Raw genomic sequence first — 20,084 nt, 5'->3', positions numbered from 1 at the left:
TTTAAGAACAACCGCCTTTCAATCCATTTGTCTATGAGTTTAAACTACCTAGTATGATTTTCTTTAAGGCCTGAATTGAAATGTCGACTCTAATTCATGTGTATGCTATAAAAAACACAACTGAAACGAAAACAGCTCCTGAATGAGGTCTCTATTTTAATATCGCTACAAGGCGGTAGTACTGCCGAGCCCCGCTCAAGACCAACGGAGACTGTTTCTTAGGACAGTGTCTGCAGGGTGGCAGAGGCTTTACAGAACAGGTCTACAAATGATACGCAACGACATAGACATTCCAAACCAACAAAAACGTCCTATTGCCCAGTGAAGACCTGTCCTGTGATCAGAGGTGTCCCCTCCCCCACGGCACTGCAAACAGGAGAGGGCTGACTGTGCCGAAAAGACGTGCAGGTGCAGAGCCCACCGCGCAGTTTTAACTCACAGAAAGTGTTACTTGCACCCTTGCCAACAAATTTGTTGGGGAAAACAAGCTGGCCTCTAAAAGCGGTCTTGTTTTTATAGCAAAAGCCATGCTTATCAGCCACCCACCCTGAGCCAGGCACTAATTCCCAAGGGAAAAGTGGCTGTTAATCATCATGTGCAGATTTACAGGTGTGAGTACGCAAAACATTTATTCTCTCCTGTCTTACTATTCATTTATTATTGTATTATTTAGTTGTATTATTTGTCGTCTTACTGTTATTATTTTGTATCCTTAGGATGTATCGTTTAGGTAATGATGACTGGTGACTGAACCACTGTAAACCCACTGCTGCCCACCCGTCTGCTGGCTCACGTGTCGGCAGCGTCCAGTCCTGCCACACAACGCAGACAGGAACCAGCAAAGAGAAGAAGGGCAGTCAGGTGAGAAGAGAAGTTTATAGTGTGAAGGGTGAGGCTGGACAGTTAATTTAGGGAGAGGCAACAGAGGGGACTAACTTGTTTTCTTTTCCCTCCCCACCCAACTTGTGCTAACCACCCACTATCATATCACTTTCTTTCACCTGTCTGCACAGAACTATTTTTCTTGTTTATTAAACTTATTTACTGCCTGTCTTTCACTGCTAACCTCCTCAACCCAGTAAGATGTCAGCTTTATAAAGAGCAACAACTGCTCTTCCTATGTGTTAGATACAAGCCAAGGACTTTACATGATCATGTCACTTAAATCTCTCAGCCATATTGTTACACAGGACAGACAGTAAACCAAGGCAGGAAGGGGGAGGGAGACAAGTCTCACCCGCTGACTTGGCGGTCCTGAGCCCGGTCCAATAAGACTGCCAGATGTTCCAAACATCACAAGCAAAGATAGCGCAGAAGGAGGGGAGTCCTTGAGACTCTGGGCCAGGAAAGGGAGCCTCTGTAGCAATTTCACTGAGACGAAACTGCATATTAATCCCAAGGTCTGGAAGGGGGAGAAGGAGGGGTACCTAGAAGCTGACTACAGCATATAACTCCTGCAGCCCCGATGGTCGGGGCACTCAGATTAGCTGCGTGGCCGCTTGCAGCTTTTTGCTCCAGTGTATAGACAGACTTGCAGCTGCATTTTCCAACACATGAGGTACTCACGTTACAGTCGCGTGAGTAGCAGAGGGGAAACAAAGGCAGGACCCTCACCACTGTAGTCTAACAAAGAACTTTACAGAAGAAGCTAGAAGCAGAGGGAGACATGTCTCACTCGCTAACTCAGCAGTCCTGGGCCTGGTCTGATAATATTGCCAGGTGTTCCAACATCACAGGAAACACCATGCTCCCACAGGAGGAGGGCGGTCCTTGAAACTGTGTAATTTTCACTATTTGGGAAGGAAAGCCTTTGAAACTGTGCTTTCACCCCAAGGCCAGAAAGGTGGGAGAGTGTCCACAGAGCCCAAAGCAGCAGCCCATAAAACAACTGTGGCTAACTGCCTACCTCTGGCTGCTATCTGTTGCTATCTGTTTTACCAGGGAGTCCCTAGTGCTCACAGAAAGAGCCCATAAATAACTCTGAGTAACTGCCCCAACTGTAATTAACTGCCTCCTGTCACAAGATAAACAAATGGAGTCTGGAGCAAGATAAGGACTCAGGCTGACAGACCCCCTACACATACCTAGAGAAGCAGGCTCCACCTTTATCCTTCGATCAACATGTAACTACTTCACTCCCGTCAGGCCAACTATATAGTCTTCAGAACAAAGGACTCACTTTCTGGGCCCTTTTGCCACAAGGAGGGGCCTCTGGCCACACTAGGGCGAGCTTGCCACCCTGGCCTTTGGCCACCCTTCCTTTTGCTCTCCCACTAATAAACTTTGTGTGCACGCTAATAGGCTTGCTGATCTGTGATTCTTTACTGCATCGCCGAGAAGAACCAGATTAGCTGAGTGCCCACTTGCAGCCTTGTGCTCAAGTGTATTTCATAAATAAACTTACTACCATCTCATTTCCACTACACATGTTGTCTCTCGCTTGAATTCTCTTGCAAGCAAGGCAAGGACCGAGGAGGGGGAGCCCCTGACTCTGGTCTCCTTAACAACCATGTGAGGTTTCTGTTATCACCCCATTTTAAGCTGAGCAAACTGAGGCACAGCTGCAGTCCAGTGAGTGGCCGATAAGTGGCAACAGGAACAGGAACACCGGTGAGCACACTGAACCCCATTACAAAGCCATGCTCTTAATCCCCTGTCTCAACACGACCCCAAGTTTCAACGTGTACACTTTTTGACCAAGTGATTCTAGCTTTGGAAATTTGTCGTTTGACGATAACCAGACAAGATTACATTGTCAGATGCATCTTTATTTATTGCAGATTGCTGATAGCAGCAAATACTGCCAACAGGCTCAGGCAAGTCACCAGTCAGCTATCAAGCCTCAAGTTTATTTTTTGGTAAGCAGAGGCCTCCACCTCAGAGACTGAGATTTAATGAGACAATGCACAGTACTGGTTTGAAGCCAGTGTTTTTGCTGTTGCTACACGCATTAAAGTTTCTAAAAGTGGGGGAAAGATGGGACAACTGCAATAGAACAACAATAAAAAATGGGGGGAAAAAGAAATTACTGCAAAAAAAAAATCTCTAAAAGAATATAAATGTACCAAATTGTTAATACAGGTTATTGTAGGAAAAACTATGTTCTCAACCACTCAGTAAAGAATTACAGATCAGCGAGTCAGTATGCAAACAGGGTTTATGAGTAGTATGTTCTCAGGGAAGAGAACGGGCGTTGCCAAGGTGGGGAGCAGGGCACAGGCGAAGGGCAAGGCAAGGGGCAGCGAGGCACCAGGTCCTTTGTCCTGAGGACTTAAATAGTTGGTGAGATGGGGTGAGGGACTTACATACTGACTGGCGGGTAAAGGTGGTGCCAGCCTCCCCTGGGGGAACATGACCCCCTCAAAGTGGGATGTGTGGAGGGTTGTTAGCCCAGATTCTTATCTTGCTCCAGACTACCTCTTGTCATTTGTTGCAAAATAGATAGGGGACCCTGAGGCAGTTAATCAAGGTTAGCAGTTCACTGAAGCTATTCATGGGCTTTTTCTCTGAGTACTGTGGACCCCCCCATTGTAAAACAGGTAGTGACCAGAGGAAGGCAATTAACCCGAGTTGTTTTATGAGCTGCTGCTTTGGGCACTGCGGACCCCCTCCCACCTTCCTCCTCCTGCATTTTTAACTTCTACCTAAGAATTTCAGACTAACCTCACCCTTCCACTTCCTTTCTGGCTCCAGGACTTACTAACTCCAACTGGAACAGGTGGAAATCATGGGCAAGAACACTGAGCACAGGCAAGGAAAGCAACAAGGGGCCAGCACACTGGGGCCCTTTTAAAGAGCCAGTCTGCTTCTCCGCACTTTTGATTTCTGTGTCTGCATAAAAATATCTCAAACAAAACAAATCAAAACAAAAACCAGAGCCCTTTTCTCTAATAAACAGTAACCATAGGGTTTTTTTTAATGCCACTTTAAGAAAAAGGAATTAACTAGAAGAATGTTCTGAAAAACTCACCCAATGCTCAGAGAAGCCTGCACTCCATGTTGCTGGTTTGCATTGTTAGATCAGTAAATATTTATGTATTGACCTCTGAAATAATAATAATGTCTGCTATTTGCACTGTATGGGGCACATCCATATAGATTGTCTCATTTCTTCTGCAACACATCATCTCTTTTTAAGTGTTTATACTCCCATTTAATAAAAAGGAATTGGAGGCAAAGGAGGGCAAAGTGACTTGCCTGGGGTCATTTATAGCTTGTGAGTCCTGCAGCCAAAATCAGGATACAGACAGACCTACCTTTGCCTAAGCTCACAGGGGTAAGGACAGTAATGACAAAAACAGGAAGGCTAGGGGAGGTCGTAGCAGGGAAAGTGGAGAGAATATGTTAATGTGGCACTGTTAAAGCTTGGGTGTGAACCCAGATGTACTCAGGACAAATCCTGGCTCCATCTTCCACTTACTGTGTGACCTCAGGCAAATCACTTAATGTCTCTGAATTCTGATAGCTCATTTGTAAGCTAAAGAAAATAAGAGTATCTATTGCATTTAAATGTAGGGAGGTGTAAAGAAGAACACGAGGTTGAATGGGAAGTGAAAAGGTGCTAATTTCTTCATCTTTTACAGAGCTACAAAGTGAGTGGATTAAGACGGCCATTTCAGCTAATGGACTATATTTCCCAAACCCCTCCAATGATGTGTACCATCACCCTAGCAAATAGGTCAAATGTGTGGCTGAGGTTGAAGGCAAGCATAGGAAATTTTGCGAGGCCAAATAAGCAGCACAAATCCAGTGAGATGAGCAAGCGCTGGAGCCTTTAAAGACACTTGCAATTCTAATAATACGGAGCTGCTTATCCAAGTTAACTGTCTCAAAGGAGAAATGAAGAAGGAAACGTGTGTATGTGTGTGTGTGTGTGTGTGTGTGTGTGTGTATTACTTAAAATTTTGGACACCCCAATTACTAAAAACTATTCAAGTAAAAAAAACAGTGGCTTTCAGGAGAAAGCCTGGGTAAGTGGAAGGGAGATTATTTTACTCTTTCTATCTTAATGTTCTACCTGGATGTTTGTTTTTGTGTGCATGTATTACTTTTATAGTTTCTGTTAAATTGGCCAACAAAGGAAGGTTGGTGGTATTCTGCCATCACCTACCATAAGAAATAGTAATGGGATGCATAACATAAATATAAATTCAGAATAAAGGAAATTTCTTAGGGTGACTGGAGTGCATATTCTGCTCTAAATGTGCCTTATCCAAGATTTCTTTGCACCGATAATACTCAGTGTTGTGGAGATATGGAAAAATGTAAGTGAAAATGGAAAATGCTTCAAAATTCCTAAAAGGCAGTTTGATAACACATCTTGAAATCTTTTTTTAAAAATGTACATACACAGGGTATACATGGAAACTCTACCTTCTGCTCAATTTTGCTTGAACTTAAAACTAGTCTAAAAAGTAGTTTACTAATTCTAAAAAGCGTACATGCCCTTTGATCCAGTCATTTCACTTCTAAGAATCCATCCTAGAGAAATCATTACACACGTGTGCAAAGACTTGACTTAAGGTTGCTTCTTGCTTCAGCACTGCCCAGAACAGTGAAAAACTGCAAACACTAGGAGTGGTTAAATAAACCCTGATATATCTACAGAACAACATGTTATGTAGCCACCATAAGAGATGCTACAGAAGAATATCTCAGGACATGAGAAAAAGTCTCTTTTTAATGTAAAGGTGTACTGGGTTGCCCTAAAAGTCCATTTAGTTTTTTCCATAAAATAAAAGACACATTTTTCATTTTCACCAATAACTTCATTGATTTGGATATTCTGAAGATGCTGGCAATCTCCCGCTATTGGCTTCTGGTGGGTAGAGGCCAGGGGTGCTGCTAAACATCTTCCAATGCATGAGACAGCCCTACAACAAAGAACTGATTTGGCCAAAATGTCAGCAGTACCAAGAAACTTCGCATATCACATTTGACACGCTTGTTGTTCACAGCACCTTCTCCATACACTGCACAAATCTTTTCTTTGCGTTTCAACTACCTTTCTTGAAATAATAAAGCACAACAATGCTGAAAATGTTGCGTGTTCTGTCATCTTCAATATTAAAATGGCTGCACAAAAAAACCACCAATTTTTTATTTTTTTTAAATGCACACTGATAAGACAGCTGTCACAATACAATCTAACAAAACTGTTTCGAACCAAGTTAAAGACAACTAAGCACTATTGGAGCCACCGTACAGAAAAAACGTAACGGACTATTTTGGCCAACCTCAAATATACAGTAGGGTTTCGTATTTGAAAAAGGAAAAATAGTATTATGCATTAAAAAAGAAGACAAACTATTAATAACACTTAAGATGATTTTATTTTCTTCTTTGTCTATTGGTGTTTTAAATCCCTCTAAAAAGCACTATTTTTGTAATAACAATATAGTATTATTTTCATAAAAAGAAAAACATAAAAAGCTATTTTTAAGTTCCTTTGGCTGATACATACCAAGTGCTACAAATATGTACATACTCTGACTTACAAGTGAGAGAGACATTTATAGCAACGATTTATAACAGTGAAAACAGTGGGAACAATCAAAATATCAAACACACTGTCTGGCCATTAAAAATGGTGGAGAGAGACACAACCCACATGCTGCCAGCCAAGCGCAGTCCCCAGGGCCCGGCTCCTGCCCTCTTACTCCCCTGGCCTGGCCCGGAAGGTGTGCTGCCAGCCTGTGCCGGGTACGGGGGGAGGGCGCCAGGACGCTTCGGACACTTAGAGGGCACACCTGCACGTGGGAGGAAATGGAGTCTCCAAGCTCTCAGTTCAAGCACCTCAACCATGATTCAGGCTACTCCATGACAGCAAAGGTCATGGAAAGCATAAGAATAGAGAGAGGAAAAGGAGAAAGAAAGGAGAAAAGCAGGTCCCAGGAAAAGAAATGGAAATAAACGGAAGAAAAAGGAAGATTTTTAGAAAAGCCAGATGGAGACAAGAGAGGATGAAGCGGGATCCTCCTGTCTGAGGGAAGTGCCCTGAGCAGCCTCCAGCTCCTTAGCCAGAGCCCTCCTTCAAAAGCTTTGATGAGACACAGAGAAAGGACCCCGGAGCTTTCTTCTCCTTTCCAGGACTGATCCCATAGCTCCTGCCAGCTCAACTGATAATTATACATCCAGTGGATTTCAGTACAATGAAAAATTAAGTCAAGAATAAGACTATCATTCCACAGACCTTCAAACTAATGTGCAACAATGCCACGATTTATAATACACAGAGACTACTTATGAAAGTTGCAAAGAGGCTTTTGTTTCCACATAAAAATTCTTAACCAGGAACAAATTCCAGGCCTGAGGCAGAGCAGTCTTTAGAAGAGAGCTGATCTGCAAAAGATAAGAGGGATCCTCCCCTTCACTGGGGTAAGACCAGGCTGTTGGCAGTGAGATAAGTGTGTAGATACTTATGCTCTTAAAAGTTTTTAAAAGACTCAATTAGGAAAACAAAAGGAAAGATGATATACTTGAAGATACATTTAAACAAATTAGAAAGAGAACCAAAGCAGGCTGGCCTCTTCTATTAAAGAACTAGAGGAAGCTGATGGAGAAGCTCAACGTGAATAAAAAAAGAAAATCCGGAAAGGGACAATAACACTAGGACGTCTCTATCCCTCAGATCCCGTGGTAGGAGAATCAGGTGACTGCCTTGTAAGATGGGGAGTAAGACCAGAAGACTTCAGTCTGGACTGAATATACTATATGGCTTCAAAGAAGAGAACAGAGTTATACCTGAATTATGGCTCCTACAATCCTTATGCACCCAACTGTTAACTCCATATTTGCAAATATCAGCAGGGATGATTCTGATTTAATTAACTTACAGAAAAGACTGATCTTTCACATACTCCTTAATATACATTAGTTTCTGGCCATTATCCAAGATTATCCGTATGTCATGGCAGTTTTTTAGATTTCTAACAACAGAATCCTCTATGACATGGAGACACCATCATTTGAAGCTGAGGACTTGAAGGGACTCTTAACAGAGCAAAAGGCAAAAAATAATAATACTAAAAATAAAAGTAAAAGAATTCATTACAGAAATAGAGCCAATAGTTTCTTCGGACCTGAGCAATCAAGGCAGGCTCATGACATTGAATGCAGTAATAAATGCTGGCACTTGAGTTGAGATTTTTGACCGAGGTTTTTTTGACTGAATGTCCCAAAGGAACATCGCATTACTCGGAGTTGTAAGAGGCCCAGAATGAACGTATGAGCATTGACTGCCTGTCCTAGTCTCTTAGGATCCCCTTACCCAGAGAGTAGCTCCCTGAACAAGTAACTGATCATTTTAAAGAACTAATACAGCAAGTAGCTCCTGCTCCAACTGTTCACCCCTGCCGGCTACAGTGCAAAAGCAGCCCTAGACCAAGTGCAAATGAATTAACATGGCTGTATTACAATAAAAGTCCCTGGCTGGTTTGGCTCAGTGGATTGAGCGTCGGCCTGCGAGCTAAGTGTCGCTGGTTCGATCTTCCAGTCAGGGCACATCAGAGAAGGAAAACTCTGACTCCAAAAAACCTCCGCTGCCTTGCGGCATACCTCTTCAGGGGAAAGGCTAAGGGAGTAAACCCCGACAGAAAATCCGGAGCCGGAGTCCCTAAGGCGGTTTGACGTTGTAGTCAACACCGGCAACTCCTGCGGCGCACCTGAAGCCAAGCTGTATTGACTCCGTCTTTCCCTTGGACCCTTCAGCTGCGAAGAGAGGGGGGGTCTGCTGCATGGGCAACAGCAGACCCTCCATATCACCCCGCCCAGGCTCTGTAGCTTCAGCTTCACTGGAGAGGACACTCCAGCGTCATCGCAAGATGTCGATTCAACACGGGAGGAGACAGATACCGTGTCACTCCCGAGTCGGACTGCACAGCCATTCTCGGCGGTGCAGATAGACTCTTAAGAAGCTACACCATCGTCTCTCGAGACGGACGGCTGCCGACGACAACGACGACGATTACAATAAAGCTATTTACAAAAACAAGTGGCGGGCCATATTTTGCCTGCTGGCCATAGTTTGCCAATCCCTGTATTGGAGGATGGGATGCTTGTAGTCAAAGGCACACAGTGTTGAGTTTTTAAAAATAATCATCTATGGTCATCTAAAGTGAAGTCTGTTCTGAAGGCAAAGCTATTGCAAACGCAGCGCTTGCTGCTATAGACCAATGAGGGGCATGAGTAACAAAGACCGTGAATTGGGCTGATTGCATCTAACAGCCCTGGAAACCTTAAAGAAAATTACGCTCATGTTCTAGGGCATAGTTTCTCATGTCCAGTATCTAATGCCATTCGTGCTGAAGAAGTGAGTCCAGGCTGCAATGGTGTTTTCTCTCAAACAGTCTCCCTGAGCGCGGCTGGGCATTTCTCACAGAACGCTGTCCCTGACTGCTTCCTTTCCACCTGTGTGACATTCAAGCCCAGATCTATCACCTTCCTGGAGACTCTCTAAGCTCCCTTTCCGCTTACACCAGCTAAGGTGCATTTTGCCATTTGCTATTAAAACTTCTGACCAATACCCAGTAAGCACCTCAGTTCTAGTTCTCAGCACAGTGTGTTGTGATTACTTGTTATATGTCTGTCCAGATGGGGAATGTATTTTATTCAAATCTGCAGCCCAGCACCAAGCAAAGCGCCTGCCTGGCAAACGGGAGACGCTTAAAAATAAGTATAGATGAACACACAGAATAGAAACAAAACACAAACCCTATGAAAATGTTTGCTTTAGTTACAATAGCGAGATAAGCAGTTTTTAAATGACATTTTAATATATTTTCTTAAGTTTTTAAGTCAAAGTATCATTCATCCAAGACCAAGAAGCATAGTTGTATTCATATCAGGGATTGCAAGTTCTAATGAAGAAAAAGGTTGCTAATTCTCTTGATTTCCATTGGTAAGTTTGAACTGAGTTTCAAAGCTTTGAAAGGTTTGCACATTTATGTCCAGAACAACGACAGTAATGTGAAATCATGATCAGGAAGGTGTGTTTCCTTCTGTGCTCACAACTTGTCTTATTATAATAAATACAGAAGTTAAAGATCACTGGATGAGATGGCGAGTCCTCGGAAACTGGTCACAAAAATAATGGCTGGAAGTCACTGTAACTCACGCTATATCACAATTCAGAGAGCTCGTGAACGAAATGAAGGTGTGCCCTTCATAACATGAACAGGAGGCCTATGTTACCGGGGTAACAAAAGTTTTGGGAAATGAAAAGGAATAATAAAAAAGGTCTCAGTTTAAGACTGACTTTTTCCCCACCTGCTGTGGGGAGCAGGGAGCTTTGACTTCAGGTGCTCATTCCAATTACTTTGAGTAAAAGGAATTCCATCCCCCTAAAAGATGATCAAGACTCTACCAGATCCTTTCTTCCCCACAGTCAAAATTAGCCTCTCCACCTATCTGAGAAGGTGATGGTAATAAGTAGAGCCTCATACCTCACAATGAAAATAACTCCTGGTGGATCTACAAATTTAAATGCAAAAATACCCAGCCATTTAAGTACTAGAAAAATACACAACATTTTATAACTTCACAATGGGGGAGGCCTTTCCAAGTATGATATACAAGTTAAAATCCAGATGTCATTAAAGAAAATACTGATAAATTTGACTGTATATAAATAAAAACATTTTGCATGGCAAAATCATGATCAGCAAAGTAAAAATCACGTCAAATTGGGAAAAAATTGTATTTCATATTGGGAAAAAATTGTATTTCATATTATGAACAGCCTATTTCCTTGATCTATAAAGAGCTTCTAGAAATTGGTAAGACAAAGTCCAACAACCCAAGGAACAATAAAGTCAGAATATGAACAGGGAATTTACAGAAAATACATATGGCTCGAAATATATGGAAGTAGTAACCTTAGGTGATATTCGATTTCTCCTCTACCACTGGATAACATCAAAAAGTCAGACAATACACCATTTGGTGTACTGGAGTCTCATCCATTTCTGATGTAGTTATACATTGGCAGAACATCACTGGCAATCAAATAAATTCACATATCCTCTCTGCCTTGGCAAATTCACTTTTAGGAATTTCATCATAAAAGCATATATTTATAGTGGGAAATGTGTATTCATTGAGAACACTGCAGCAAAATATTAGAAACAATATAAATATCTATCAATAATAAACATATTAAATAAATCAAGGCTCTTCTAAACAATAGAAGCCTATGTAGCCTTCTATTGTTTAGAAGAGAATGATAATTATTTAGTGATACAAAAATATCCAAAATATATATTTGAAAAAGCCTGATGTAGAACAATATGAACAGTATACTACTAAATTCATAATAAAAATATGCATATTTACTTTTACACACATAAAATATCTCTGGAAGAATGCATGAGAAACTGGAAACAGTGGTCGGTCTCTTCAGAGTGGCTGAAGGGTAAGGATGAAAGGAAGATCTTTCTCTTTTTGATGGATTTTGGATCTAGCCAAGAACCCCACTTTGAACTCGACTGTTTATTTCTTAAGTCTCCTCTAATCTAGACTAGCACCCTTATGTTTTATAAAGAATTCATCCTTAAAGCAGTGAGTTTTCTCGTATTTGCAACATGATCTACCTCTCCTTTTATTTAGGTGTTCTTAGTATTTCTCAATAAAGCTTTATGATTTTCTCCATAGGGACCTGCTATTTTTGATGCTGTTGTAAAGAGTATCTTTTAAAATTTAATTTTCTATTTGTAGTTGGTATTATATAGAAATATAATTGATTTGTATGTTGATTTAATATCCAGCTAACCTGCAAAACTTTTATAGCTTTAATAATTTATATAGAATTTTTTTATAATTCTATATAAACAATCAGGTCATTTGTAAACAGTAAGTTTTTAATGCTTCCTTTCCAGTACTTAAACATTTCATTTTTCTGGCCTCGCTGTGATTGCTAGAACTTCCAATAAACGCTGAATAGAAATTATGCTTGCAGATGGGCAACTCTGGTTGCTGACCTCAAAGTGAAAATTTCCTCGAAATAAAAACTCACCAATAAGCATAACGTTTGCTGCATGTACTTTATAGTTACTCTTTACCAGATGAAGGAAGTCCCCAACTACTCCTAGGGACTACATGTTACTGTTTTAATCAGGAATGGATGCTGAATTTTATCATACAATCATGACTTCTTTTAATCTATTAACAAATTACACTTGAGTGTTTGTGTTAAATCAACCTTGCACTTCGGTATAAACCCAACTTGGTCACGATGTACCACGCTTTTCATCTGTGAGACGGGGCAGTCTTGTTTTCCAAACATCGCCTCAACAATACTACCCCAGCCCACATGCTTTTCTTAAAATGGGACCACGACACTCTGTCCAATGGGTGTTAAGGGCCTATGACCCCTTCCTCAGGATCTGGACAGACTTTTGTTAACTGCCTCAACCAGGAGAGAACTGTGGATATGGCAGTACGTGAGTTTTAAAACTAGATCATAAAAATGCCAAGCATTTCCAACTTGCTCTCTGGGCCTGGCACCTGGCACCTAGAACCAGCCGCCATGCCAAGCAGCAGCTCAACTAGTCCATGCAGACCGACCACAGGAGTCACTGAGGGTCTGCACACCAGGCAGCACAACTGTGGAAACGCCTCCAGATGATCTGAGCTCTCCTGTGAGTCCTCCCAGATAACATGGAGCAGAGATAAGGCGTGCCATTGTGCCTGGTCCAAATTCCTGACCTACAGATTCTTTGGAATAACAGAATGGCTATTTTAAGCCACGACATTTTGGTTAGCTTCTCATATCACAACAGTAAGTACAACACTGGATTTTGCTTTGCTGATATTTAGTTTGGGATTTTTTCATACCCATGTGTAAGTGGCCTGTGTGTTTCCCTTTTTCACTGTCAGGTTTTTTGTTTGCTTTTTCTTTCTTTTTTTAAAAAATTTTTTAAAAAATTTATTGATTTCAGAGATAGCCCGTGCAAGAGAGAAAGATAAACATCTATTTGTTCTTCCACTTATTTATGCATTCATTGGTTGCTTCTTGTATGTGCCCTGACTGGAGATCGAACCCACAACCTTGGAATATCGGGATGATGCTCTAACCAGCTGAGCTACCAAGCCAGGGCCTAGCTTTGTTTCATTTTTTAATTTTATTTTTTGCTAATTTCTTTTTCTATTCCCAGGAAGGGTTTGTACAATATTATTCTTTCTCTCTTAAATGCTTGATACAACTTCCTTGTGAAACCACCCAGGTCTGGAGTTTTCTTTGTGGGAAGGTTTTTAATTGCTGATTCAATTTTCATTAATAGTTATATTACTAATAAATTTATCCATTCACCTGAATTTTCAAAATGTTTGGCATAAAATTGTTCATTATACCTGTTTTTTAAGTTAATTTTTACTGTATTTTTCCATCACCATTTATCCCCCTATGCCCTCTCCCCCTGCCCCCACCCCCCCGGTCCCCTCCCTCCCTCAGGCACCTCTGGGGTCCGTGTCCATGACTTCTCTCGTTTTTGCTCGATCCCTTGTTCATTCTATCTTCTCTTGTTAATGACTATATGGTCCTCTCTTTTCATTCTTGGTATTGGTTACCTGTGCTATCACTAAAGTAAAATTCCTGTCATATACCTTTCATTAGCTTGTGAATTCTGTAGCATATTAGTACTGCCGATTCAAATACAACAAATTTTGAAAAGATAAGAAATAGAGTGATGAAAGCCCAGCACTGAGGAAAACAACCATGGAAAAAAGGGAGGAAGAGGAAGTTGATTTACCTTTTAGCATGTCATAGAATACTGGAATACCTTGGGTACTGATGAACATGTTAGTTTCTTCTTCTTCTTTTAAATCTTCACTGGAGGACACGTTATTGATTTTAGAGAACAAGAGGAAGGGATGGAGAGAGGGAGAAAAACACTGATGTGGGAGAGAAACATCTATTGGCTGTCTCTTGTACCTGACCCAGCGGGGGACCAAACCTGCAACCTAGGCATGTGCCCTGACTGGGAATCGAACAGGCAACCTCTTGGTGTACTAATGATGCTCCAACCAACTGAGCCACACCAGCCAGGGCTACATGTCATTTTCTTAATGGAAAACTATAATCATCTAATAAAAAACTTATTAACACACCTACTCCTCAGTAAATGTTGAAATTCTATATTGCAGCCACTTAAATTTGGTTTTCCACCTAGTTGGATTACTTTGTGGCTTTTGCAGAGTATTTGGTTTTAAATAACTTTGTATCTTATAAGGTAAAAGAAAGCCAGTTCACTCCGTAGATGGGAGTGTAAACTAGTGCAAGGTTCTAAAGATAAATTGGCAGTATTCATCAAAATTTTAAATGTACATACCCTTTGATACAGCACAGTCTTTTACTAGAAATTGAGTTTAAAAATTCACAGACATAAAATAATTCTTTGCAACAGTAGCTTTTGCTAATGAAAAACTGACTATGACAACTTGAATATCCACCAAGAAGTAGCAAGTAAATAAATTATGGCGTATTTATACAACAGAACACCACCGTGATGGAAATTCATCACTTCTGTACGCTCCAGCATCCAGCTGCCTGGATCCTATCTGGAGGTCCTCCCCTACTGGGGCTCTGAATCTTCTGCCAGGAACACAAAGGGACAGTTGGAATTTACTCCTGACAGTGTCCTGGGGCAGTGAGGGCAATATACAGGCCTGGCTGCTTCTGCTAAAATAGGTTCATTGAACCGACTACTTCTAGGTCTGCCATGGTCCCATTTTTCAAACTTTCCCCTATATTCCTCCAGTACATTTTCTGAGTCTGTTACTCCGAGCCAAAAGGTTTGTAACAGATACAACCATGAAGTGGTTTAAAAGAATAAAATGGATCTATGTGAGCACAGGTGACAGAACATTATGTACGGTATGATCTCATTTATATAATTTTAAAGCAACAAATAGGTCGAATATTTCTGTTTGGATATGCACAATTTCTGGAAAGATTATCCAGGAAATCACTTATAATAGTTATTTCTATGAAATGAGAATGGGGATTTGGGGGAAGAGGGAAAATAAATTTTACTTATAACATCTGTACTTTTATAGTCTGTCCAGAAAGTTTATTACCCAGCCATGTAATATGAAAAATAGAGATACATATCGAAGAAGATACAGGGAACATTGTACACAGGACAATGATGCTTCAGTCCCCTTCAAAGCAGACATCTTGGGAACTCACACAGTTCTCCCAGTGTTTCTTCCACTGTTCAAAACACTCTGCAAAATCCTTTGTTGGAATCACCATCAGCTGCCCCGTCGTTATTTTCCTGAATCTTATCAATGGTCTGAAATCTCTTCGCTTTTAAAGGTGATTTTAGTTTTTGGAAACCCCAGAACAGCTGCTCTTTGGAATCGTTGATCTTTGTTCCCTGCAGCCCAAACACAATCGGCATTCTCAGGTGTTCTGCTTGTTGCAGGCCTTCCAGGACATAGACCACTTTCAACAGGTTCTCCACCATCTTTGAAGAGTCTGTGCCACACTTTTATTTGCGCTGCACTGATTGCATCGTCCCCGAAAGCCTTCTGAATCATCTGAAGTTTCCATGGAGGAATGTTCAAGCTTAACGCAAAATCTGATGGACTCATTGTTCTATTCGCTCAGTCATTTTGAAGGCGACAGACACACAGTACGCATGCTCACTCACGGGCATCTACAGTAGTCCCTCTCTATATCACGGTTCACTTATCGCAGCCTCACTGTATTGCGGGATTTTAAAAAATATTATATTTAAGTATTTATCGTGGATTTTTTGCTATATCGCAGGATTTTACGGTACTGTGCAGTAAATACTAAAATAAACGTAAGGTTCCTACTTCGCTAATTTTCACCTATCGCGGGGGCGTGTAGAACGTAATACCCGTGATAAGTGAGGGATCACTGTACCGCCCCCAGTGATGAGTCCAGTGAAGTCATCATTGTTCACGCATGCGCATTCCAGTCCACTCTCCTTGGCTGCCAGGTTACATCAACGTCACACAAACGTTATATTAACAATGGCTGGACTTTTCTGGACAGATGTCATTGTATATATGTATTTTTAAACAGCTTATTTCAAAAAGGATAACATCATGAACTGTTCTGAAGCTGAGACACAATGAAATGGCTAGGTACTTGTTCTTACTAAGAGCCATTGAAAGCCAAAGCCAATTATCATTCTATAGGTGATAAGAAATGACTGAAACATTTTAAGTGGCAGGGTAACACAGGCAAAGTAGGGTTTAGATATACCTTTGGCAGAAGGAGCCGCACCAAGAGGATGGATTAAAGTACAGAGAGGCTGGAAAAAGGCAGATTAATTAGACTTGAAGAACTATAAGCTTGACCGCTGACAGCAGAAATACAGTTGACAGTAGAAACAGAATAGAATATCACAAAAGACAAGATGATCTTGCATCTCACATAATTAGTTATTACTCAGATAGTTACTGAGTGTCTATTTTTGGGAAGCATGGTATAGCGCAAAAGGTATCTGAACCTGACCTAAACCAATCAACCAAACAAACAAATCATATAATCTCCATAAGTCTCAGTTTTCTTCCCTGTAAAATGGAGAGAATAAAATACCTAGTTCATAAGACTGTTAAAAGGATTAAAGGGAACTATGTATATAAAACATACTAAGCCTTCCATAAACTAGTAGCACTACCATGTTTACTACTACTACAATGAGGAGGATAATTTAAATAGTAAAAGCAATACCCCAGTAACCCACCTTTCAGAAATATATCTACATTATGGAATGGGGTGTCATATATTCATTCTGTTATATTAAAATATTATAGTCATTTAAAGACCGAAAGTTTTATTCCTAGTAACTAGTGGCTTTAGGGGTCCCTTGCAAAACTAAACCACACACAGAAAGACGAATACTCTTATGATCTCAGTTATACATAGGATCTAAAAATAAAGTTGAACTGATAGAAACAGCAGAATGGCAGTTACCAGGGACTTTAGAGTAGCAGAGATGGGAGATGCTGGTCAAAAGGCAGGAGGCTTTGGTTATAATATGATTAAGCTCCAAGGATCTAATGTACAGTGTGGTGACCATAATTAATAACACTGTGTTGTATTCTTGAAATTTGTTAAAGAGGGTAAACCTTAAGTATTCTTACCACACACACACACAAAGGTAACTATTTGAGGTAATGGATGTGCTAACCTGATTGTAGTAATTATTTTACAAAGTATATGTATGTTGTACACTTTAAATATATACAATTTTAATCAATTATACCTCAATAAAGCTGAAAGAATAAAATTAAAAGTTTTAATATATGAGGAACAATAAACAAAATAATCTATACACACACACACACACACACAAAATGTAGGCATACTGAAATGAAAGAAATACTTTCAGAATTTGCGCAGGGTTCTTTTCAGGTGAAATCCTCAACTATTACCAAAAATCTATGGGTGAGGAAAACCACCTGGGCCCAAACTACTCTGTAATTTATACAAAACCAAAAGGGTGGAATTTCTGAATTTAGACACAGAAAGATACAAGACAGTCTGGATACATAGGAGGCTTTAGTTTAACACCAATGTGTATAAACAACAATTATAAACTTATATAAAACCTATCGAGCTTGGGAATCTTTAGAGAAACACAAACATCTAGTGAGAAACAAACTTCCTGTAAATATATTTCAGAGTGTTTTGGCAATAAACTGTTTTTAAGCATTGTTCCTTAGTTTTGTAAAAGGAAACAACGGGAGGGGGAGAATAGACCTGGATCTTTCAATACATTTTTATGTTTGCTTACTTGTTTTTAATAAAAAACAAAAAACATCTCCTAATTATAGACACTGAGGATAATTCTATCCATAATATCTTTTCTTTAAGAACAGTAACAACAAGCCCTGACTGGTGTGGCTCAGTGAGTTGGGTGTTGTCCCACAAACTGAAAGGTCACTGGTTTGATTCCAGGTCAAGGCACATGGCTGAGTTAAGGGCCAGGTTCCTGGTCGGGGGTGTGTGAGAGGCAACCAATTGATGTTTCTCTTGCACATCTATGTTTCTCTCCCTCCCTTCTCCTCCCTCTAAAAATAAATAAAATCTTTTTTAAAAAGAGAGAATAACAACAACAAAAACTGCACAGTAACACATTAAATAATTTCTGGCACTCAAAGTCCAGATACTGCAATAGAACACTTAAACTATTTAAGCTTCACTATATCCCTAAAACCCAAAACTGAAACAATACTTAATACCCTGCTCTTAGAAAAAGAAAATGTCACATTACTGTCAGTAACAAAAACAAATCAGGAAGGTGATTATTGTCCTGTGTTTGTCAATGACGTCGGGAAACACACCGCCTTTGTAGTCAGGTGGCACAGTCTTCTGTGTTATCTACTGTGGACGCTTTAGGTTTTACAAAGCATTTAGGGATTTGTCACCAGCTAAAAATGTCTCAGGGGTGCACACCCACCCCCGAGCACACCACGGCCTTCCCCTTCCCCCTCTCCTTCCCCCACAGGCATGATCTCCTAAACTCTATGAAACCCCATGAGGCTTGCAACCAGGGAGCAATGGGTAGCAGCAGCTCCTCCAGGGTTGACCCCCTGACCCTGTCCCCAAGGCCCCCTTTTCTCTGACTCTTAGTGAGCTAAAGCAGCTCAACTTAGTCTCTTCTGTTCCTTCCAATATCCTAAGCCCTTCCTTGTTTCACTGTCCCCAGCTTTAGCAAACATCCCCTAAAAATTAAAAAAAAACAAAAAAATTTTTTGAAGATTTTATTTATTTTTAGAGGTGAGAAGAGATGGAGAAACATTGATGTGTGAGAGATACATCGATCTGCTTGCCTCTCACACACCCGCGACTGGGGACCTGGTCCGCAACCCAGGCATGTGACCTGACTGGGAATTCAACCACCAACCTTTTGGTTCAGAGGCCAGTCAGTATTCAATCCACTGAGTCACACCAACCACGGGGGGAAAAAAATTTTTTTTAAATAAAAAATAGAGTCTTAGGAAAATCAAGATCCTGGTCCGTTAGCAAGCGGGGTGCCCCCACCCGCGTGTGCACCACCACCCGCTGGTGCCCTCCGTCACAGTCACACAAAAGGCACGCACACACCAGCACAGCTGCTGCTCCCCGCCAGCCGGTGAGTCTGGGCCCTGCTCCAAACCTGTCTCTCCTATTGCTCTTCGTATCAGGTCAGAAGTCCTTACAACGGGGTGTTGCTGATATGAGTGTATGCACTTGCCATGAGCATTTCACTGTGTGTAAATTCTACCTCCATTGAAAAAAGTTTTTGATTTTTTTTTAGAGAGAAAGGAGGAAAGAGAGAGCGAAACATCCATTTGTTGTTTCACTTCTGTATGCATCCATTGTTTGAGTCTTGTGTGGGCTCTGACTGGGGATTGAACCCGCAACCTTGGCATACTGGGATAATGCTCTAACCAATTGTGCTACCTGGCCAGAGCAAAATAACATTTGTTTTAATTAATAAAGTGATCCACAATGCTCTGCATGGTCTGGCCCTGCCAGTTTCCCCAAATTTCTTTTGCCAACCAACCCCCTCACTGACTGTCCTTCGGTCACACTGGAACCTATTTCACTTCCTCCGTGAGCAAGCGCGCTCCTACCTCAAGGCCTTCACCCAGGAGGCTCTTTCTGCCTGGAACCTCTCCGGCCAGCCCTGCCCCACCCCGCTTCTCCTGACTCCCAGTTACCCAGCCTGTCTCAGCTTGGGGGCCTTTTCCTCCAAGAAGCCCCCCTTCCTCCCTGCATCCTCACAGGAGCACGTGCTCCCACGGGCCACAGGCACTTCCCTGCTCCCCTCCCATTCTCCATTCCCGTCAACCACAGCCCTTTTTACACACGTGGGTTAGAGGATACAGTCCACGACTGCAGGCACCATGTCTTCATGATTCACCGCTGTAGCCCTAGCGTCTGGCCTATCACAGGTGATCTGTAAAGAGTCACTTAATGGAAGTCAAACGAAGACATAAGGATATCAGTCACCTGACCTGTCGCCCCCCCTTCCCCATTTTGCTGACCTGAATGTGCGGCCTGAACCCTGTGACTGTCACCTGAAATCCAACAGTGAAGACAGCATAGCTCTGGCTCAGAT

The 20,084-nt window shown here is 41.4% G+C and overlaps 1 protein-coding gene across 2 annotated transcripts in view; it reads right to left on the bottom strand.

Moving 5' to 3' along the window:
• Positions 1-20,084, bottom strand: part of PKIG (cAMP-dependent protein kinase inhibitor gamma) — a 73,719-nt gene that overhangs the window by 35,538 nt on the left and 18,097 nt on the right. The gene's annotated exons all lie outside the window — the stretch shown is intronic.

This window comes from Furipterus horrens, unplaced genomic scaffold, assembly GCF_987537825.1.
Source record: "Furipterus horrens unplaced genomic scaffold, mFurHor1.1.pri manual_scaffold_8, whole genome shotgun sequence".
In the NCBI taxonomy this organism is placed as follows: Eukaryota; Metazoa; Chordata; class Mammalia; order Chiroptera; family Furipteridae; genus Furipterus; species Furipterus horrens.
This window is presented reverse-complemented; position numbering and strand designations above follow the sequence as displayed.